General features: G+C 46.1%; 1 pseudogene; it reads left to right on the top strand.

The window, feature by feature from the left end:
- Positions 1-2,673: 2,673 nt before the first annotated feature.
- LOC136488456 (receptor like protein 22-like) lies at positions 2,674-6,934 on the top strand (annotated as a pseudogene).
- The last annotated feature ends 226 nt before the right edge of the window (positions 6,935-7,160 follow it).

The following is a 7,160-nucleotide window of genomic DNA, read 5'->3' as shown; positions in this document are numbered from 1 at the left end:
CGCTCGACCAGTTAGTGTGTAGCTGAGTCTTCAGCCCTAGCTAGCCCATTGTCCATAACGTCGAGCGTGGAGCCCGTGCACGTGTAGGAGGAACAGGCGTGACCAAGGAGCCGCTGCCGACCACCCATAACGCAGAGCGCGGAGCCTGTAGCACATGTAGGGAGGAGCCGGAGCTTGGGCCATCTCTAGAGGCATTCGAGCATCAACGTGACTGTTCGAGGGTTCGGAAAATCGTTTGGAGAGCAAATATGGAGAAAACAGTTCTAAGAAACATCATGGCGATATACGGAGATTGGAGAATATTTAGAAGAATATTAAAGCGTGACTTAGCTTTGGACGGAGCATCTGGTCGGCGGCGTATGGCGTTATCTGGTCGGTGTTGACGGCGAGCACCTGGCGGGCGCTGAGTTGTTGGTGAAGGCGACCTTGAAGGTGGTTTTGAGATCAGATCTGCTGTCACAGGGGCTGGTGTAGCAGCGATGAATCATCGTTGTGGACCGAGATGGATCTCCACGAGATTGACGACGAGAATGCGTTGTTGAATTGAGGTCCATCTGGCTCGCCATGGATCAAGCGCACACCCCTACCTGGCGCGCCAATTGTCGACAGAATATGCTCGGCAGTCCACCGAGGGGTATCCCGCAATGGTAGATTTGTCGGTGGGGATGCGCGTGATCAGGAACCAGATGGTGACACAAGGCGCAGAGACAACGATTTAGACAGGTTCAGGCCGTCTGATCGACGTAATACCCTACGTCCTGTGTCTTTGGTGTATTGTATTGATCTGCATGTAGATCTGATCTGATAGATCGTGATGAATCCTATCCGCTAGGGGACCCCTACCTCTGCTTATATACTCTAGAGGAGGTAGGGTTACAAGTAAAGTAGCCTATTTGGTACTATACAATGTTTTGCGATGCACGCACGAGCAGCGTCGTGCATGCCTTGATCTTGTGGGCTGGGCCACCTTCGATGGTGCGGCCCATGTCTTGGGGGCCATACCCCCACAGTGGCCACTGTGCCGAGTGCCACTGACAAGACACTCGGCAAACAGGCGACCTTTGCCTAGTGCCTGGCCCATGGCACTCGGCAAATTTGTGATGTTTGCTGAGTACAATGTCCATTGCACTCGACAAAGCATGGTCCTAGGTAGTTCCCAGGTAGTCACTTTGCCGAGTGTCATGGCCATTGCACTCGGCAAAGTGACTGAAAACAACCTTTTTTTATTTGTTTTTTACATCCCATCCAAACAAACAGAAGATATATATAACAAACATCACCAACATCACATATATATCATCAACAACACATATATATCACCAACACCACATATATATCACAAACATCACATATATCACAAATGTCACATGTCTCACAATATATCACAAATAATTTCACAAGTAATCCAAGTGCTCCATCATCTTCAACCACAATTGCAAATAGAAGTACCATTAACAACCACAAGTATCATCACTGATTTGGTGAAGGATTCGCTGAAGCATGAGGATCGTTCGATGCCGCCGATTGATTCTGTACAAAGAAGAAGAGATTGCATGTGTGAGACAAGATAAATATATACCATACATGAACAAAACTTTCATACTCCACTAGGTTTGACCGTAAGCATGAACATACAAACTAAAACATTTATACTCACAGGAGTAGAATATTGAGGAGGTGGAGGTGGAGGTGGAGCGAATAGCGAAGGTGGCGGAACTACACCCGTAGCGGCGCCAAGAGTTTGCATGTATTGAAGAATCTCCACCATCCTCCACTGCTCGGCCTCCTGCTCAGCCTCCACCCTCTCCATCTTCACCTGCATCTGCTCCCGTATCCTCCTCTCTTGTTCTAGCTGGGCCTACAATATATTCACCCCAATGTTACAATAATGCAAAGGAAAGTTATGAAAAAACCAATGAACGATGAATAAACTAGGAATAACCTCGAGTGCCTCCATCCGGTGGTGTGAAGTGTCTTGCCGAGGTCGTATGGCCGGGATCCTGCTCGTGCTGCTTGCTCGAATCTAGGAGAGACTAGGAGACGCCTAACTGGGTTACGTGATCTACGACCATGATATGGAAAGAGGGGTTATACCTACGGTGGCGGTGGAGTCAGGCTAGCGGGGCCATGGTGGGTCGGTGCAGTGGCGAGGCGACGTGGTGCAGGCAGACCCGCAACGGCGAGGAAGGCGATCGGGGTCGTCGAGGTACTCCGGCTCCGTTTTGACGGGATCTTCTCTGCAAAAAAAGAAACACAAAACTGTCAATACAAAATTTCGACAGCACCTCCCATACATGATGAGGTTTCCAAAACCTAGAAGAAAACCAATGACACGATGGCCGACATGCACATATATATGAACGACATGATGGCCGACATGCACAAGATTATGCAAGGAACACCTAGCAACGTAATCAGGATAAGCAAGGATTAGGGATTACAAATTCAGGATCTGTATCCCATTACTAATATATTCCATAAGCTATATTAATTTATGACAAACATCAATCCATGCATCCACAATCCATCCATGCTAAACCTCATATTTGCAACTATGCACCATAACCAGCGTCCACGAAGGCACCCTAACCGGGACATCTTAATCTATTCATGCATCCACACCCATCAGGCGGAGACGGCATAGGGGCTCACCACTGCAGAATGGCGACCGAGATGGCCGGATGTGGGTCGCTGCTGCTGCGGGGCGACGCCGCACCCCAGCGGCGTTGCTACGGCGCCGCTGCAGGGGCACAAGAGGGCGAAGGCGCCATTGCTTTGGTGGCCTCCTTATTCCTCCTCTCCTCCTCCTCCTCTCTTTCTCCTCCTCCGGCGGCGCTGGCGCGAGCGAGCGGCGCTGCGCTGGCGCGCGGGTGGCGGCGGTGCTGGCGCGTGCATGAGTGTGGGCCGGCCCAGCCGGTGGGGTTAAATCCTCCTTTGCCGAGTGCCCCTGATCTGGCACTCGACAAAGTTTTTTTTTAATTTTTTTTACTTCTTTGCCAAGTGCCACCTGGCCTGGCACTCAGCAAAGAGTTTTTTTTAAAAAAAAATTCTTTGCCGAGTACCAACGGGGCTGGCACTCGGCAAAGAGGGGGGTTTTTAAAAAATTTTGCCGAGTGCTAGCCGTCCTGACACTCGGCAAAGAGTCTCCTTTACCGAGTGTCATTTTTTGACACTCGGCAAACCATATTTTTTTCACTATTGACCTCCAAAGTTTTTCTACAGTCCTCATACAATACCTGGTACTCCATGTTCCAATGTGGCACATTTCTCGAACTTTTTCTATATTTCTTTAATTTATTTCATTTAATTAAATTTTCTTGGATAATTCACATTATAACTGAGGTTTCGCGAAATCAAGAAACTTCTTTGGAGACTCCTCGGTTTGTAAGCATCGTACGTCACAACTTGCGCGAAACCTTCTCAATTTTTTATCACACCCTCCACATATGATATCATTACATCTTGACAAGTTTCATGATTTTTGGACTTCGTTTGCTTTTTATAGAATTTAAAAAGCAACTCGACCGCAAGTTCGTGGTCATGTTTCGTGAACAAAATATTCGAAATTGGTGGTCTATTCCTGGATACGGCCTCACATTATACTAAATAACATCAATATCATTTTCCATTCATTTTTTTCATTATTCGAATGACTAGCAGTTATAATTTAAATTATCCACGAAAATTCAATTAAATGAAATAAATTAAAGAAATGTAGAAAAAGTCTGAGAAATGTGCCACATTGGAATATGGAGTACCATGTATTGTATGAGGACTGCAGAAAAAGTTTGGAGGTCAAAAGTGAAAAAAATATGGTTTGCCGAGTGTCAAAAATCACACTCGGCAAAGGAGCCTCTTTGCTGAGTGTCAGGAAAAGACACTCGGCAAAGGATTAACGGCGTCTGCCGGTCGTTAACGAAGGTGGCCCTTTGCTAAGTGTTCTGGTTTGCCGAGTGCCGAGCCGTCCTGACACTCGGCAAACCACCCCTTTGCCGAGTGTTATTGTTTGCCAAGTGCTCGGCACTCGGCAAACCATCTCTTTGCCGAGTGCCAGTTGTTTGCCGAGTGCTTTCTCTCTGGCACTCGGCAAACAGCCTCTTTGCCGAGTGCCCGATAAAATGCACTCGACAAAGTTTGGGACACTCAGCAAAGAAGCCGTCTCCGGTAGTGAATTACTCAGTAAAGAGAACTTATAAACATCTAAGTGGTCAGCTTAACATCCACCCAGCATTCAGGTGGTTGTGGGGATGCTCCTGTCAGCCCAAGCATAAGGTCTTCTTTTGGCTAGTGTTGAAGGACATAATAAGCACAAGGGGGGTTCTAAAGAGGAAAAACATGGTGCTACAGGACTACAATTGTGTTCTATGCAATGCAAATGTTGAGGAATCACTTTTTCATCTGCTTTTAGATTGCCCTTTTGCTTCTCAATGCTGGGCGTTCATCAATATTCAGGTTGACCCCAATTTAGATCCCTTTGAGAATCTGCAGAACTTCAAAGATCAGCTTCAAGTGCCCTTCTTCATGGAGATCATAGTTTTGATGTGTTGGATAATCTGGAAGGCAAGGAATGATTTAATTTGTCGACAGATCAGCCCAAACATTCAGTTGGCAAAACACAACTTTATGGATGAATTCCAGTTGTTGTTACTACGGGCAAAGAAGAAATACTCGCCAAGGATTAATCAATGGATTGCAAATCTTATTTAGCTAGGCTCTTTGCAGTGCTAGCACTGTTGTTTTTAGTTTCCTTCTTGGTTTCCTGATTCAGCCTCTATGTGCAGGCTTTTTGTATTATGTTTTGTAGTTGGTACAACTGTTCTCTTTTAATCTTAATAAATTTCTGTAGGGGTGCAAACCCCTCCAGTTTCCTCAAAAAAACCTTACAAAATAGTAATGTTTAACAATAAACTCTATATATCCGAATTCGAAAAATAACTGAACCTAGCTACCTCCTATGTGAATATAATCGGTTAATGGTTTTACTGAAGTTTTGGTTTTCTGAGGAAACAGAAAATTATCTGACCATGCCTGTTTGTACAGGGAATATTCCTCTGAGCGATGGAAATGTGCTCCGCAACCTCCAGAGAGTGGACATGAGTCATAATTCATTCACCGGTGAAATACAAGCATCCATATTCACCCAGCCAGCATTAGAGTATTTGGACCTGAGCAGTAACTGTCTTTCCACATATTGAAGAATTCCAGAATACATCTGCGACGTTGCAGTATATTTCCTTGTCTAACAATAAGCTCACAGGCGCAATTCCAACCTCATTCTGCCAGCTCAGGGCTCTTACCTACCAAGAGGTAGACTCCAACAATTTCGTGGGTACACTGGATCTCTACCCTTGATGCTAACGAACCTCTCTAGCATAAGAGCCTCCAATAACCCCTTGCTATCAGTTTCCGCGGATGATCGTGGCGATAGTACTAATAATAGTAGTAGTATTACTGAACTAGATTTTGCATCTTGCGGCCTACCAACAATAGCATTCGTGGCAACATACCAGACTGGATTTGGAGAAACATGAGTTCCTTGCACCTGCACCACAATCAATTCACTAGAGTAAGTCAACTCCCTGCCTACACATTCATAGATGATCTGGATCTCAGCTTCAATAAAATTGGTGGACTTGTGCCGTTCCCTTCCGTAGGGAGGGAGCTTGATTACTCCAACAACAAGTTCTTTTCCATCAGACCCCTGACTTCCTCCGACTGGTCCAGGTCGCTAGCTAGGTCAATCAAACTGGCAAACAACAAACTAATCGGGCGTATCCCTTATATGGAATGTCACCAAGATTATAATCTTACAAAACTGGACCTATCTGGTAACAACTTTAGCGGGTCAGTCACTCCTTATCTCCTGAAAGGCTGCGGTAATGCCCTAGAAGCAGTAAATCTCAGAGACAATCACCTCAACGGAACATGGCCTGATGAGATGGGAGAATCATGCTGTCTAGTGGTTATAGATTTGAATGGAAATCAGATCCAAGGGCGTCTGCCAAGGTCACTTGCTAGCTGCAATTTCCTGGAAGAGCTCGATATTGGCGGGAATAAATTTGTGGATGTTTTCCCATCATGGCTTGGTAACAATCCTGTCCTTCGGCTACTTATCCTGAGATCCAACAAGTTTTATGGGCCACTTAGTATCCCTGATGGGAACAAGAACCATGTGGATTTGATGGCCACCGGTTATGTCTCCGGTATCCAAATCATTGACCTCGCAGAAAATAGCTTCACCGGAGTCCTTCCTGCTGAGCTTTTCGATGGTTTCAAAGCCATGCAGAGCGATTATTGGCTCCAGTTTGGAATAATGGAAGGAGATCCATATTTTGCTGGTTTCCCCTATTCAGCATCGGTCGATGTGGCCATGAAACAGCAATACCTAAGAAACATAAATGTTCCATATGATCTTGTGGTGATCGACTTATCGGACAACAGATTTAGTGGCTCAATCCCAGAAACAATCGGTAACCTAATGCCTCTCCACATTCTCAACCTGTCGCACAACGCCTTTTCCGGGAACATCCCTGCCAAGTTTGGTCGCCTGTCCAATGTTGAGTCACTTGACCTCTCATGGAATCATCTCACGCAGTGCATCCCACCGGCCATGGCCTCCTTGACGAACCTCGAGGTCCTCAACCTCTCCTACAACGACCCCAGCGGCAGCATACCTTCAGGTAGGCAGTTCTCCACGTGCCCCAGCAGCTCCTTCCAGGGCGGGAACCTGGGACTGTACGGATGCCGGTTACCTGTGCGGTGCAACCTGACACAACCCCCCTCAGGTCGTGCAAGCGCTCCAGCATCGACTACGGCTACAAACCAAAGCTTTGAAGTTGTCATGTTGTGGCTCTTTGTTGGTTCTGGCTATGGAATCGGCATCGCGGTGTCGATTGTGTTGCAGTACATGACCTGCGCTGTGGCAGGCATATGAACAACGCACTTGAAAAGATAGCCACCTGCATTTCCTAGTTGCCAACTCTTGCACTAATTTCAAGAGGCTACTATGTACTATTGTGTTTTAATTAAAGCATCTATATATCTGTGTAAAACAAGAAGCATTCGGATGCTTGTATCGAGTTATGCTCAAATGGTTCTTACATGAGTTGCTTCCGTTGTTTTACCTTGCTCAAATAAATATATTTAGTTTTTTCATTTGT

Source organism: Miscanthus floridulus, chromosome 10 (assembly GCF_019320115.1).
Source record: "Miscanthus floridulus cultivar M001 chromosome 10, ASM1932011v1, whole genome shotgun sequence".
Lineage (NCBI taxonomy): Eukaryota > Viridiplantae > Streptophyta > Magnoliopsida > Poales > Poaceae > Miscanthus > Miscanthus floridulus.
This window is presented reverse-complemented; position numbering and strand designations above follow the sequence as displayed.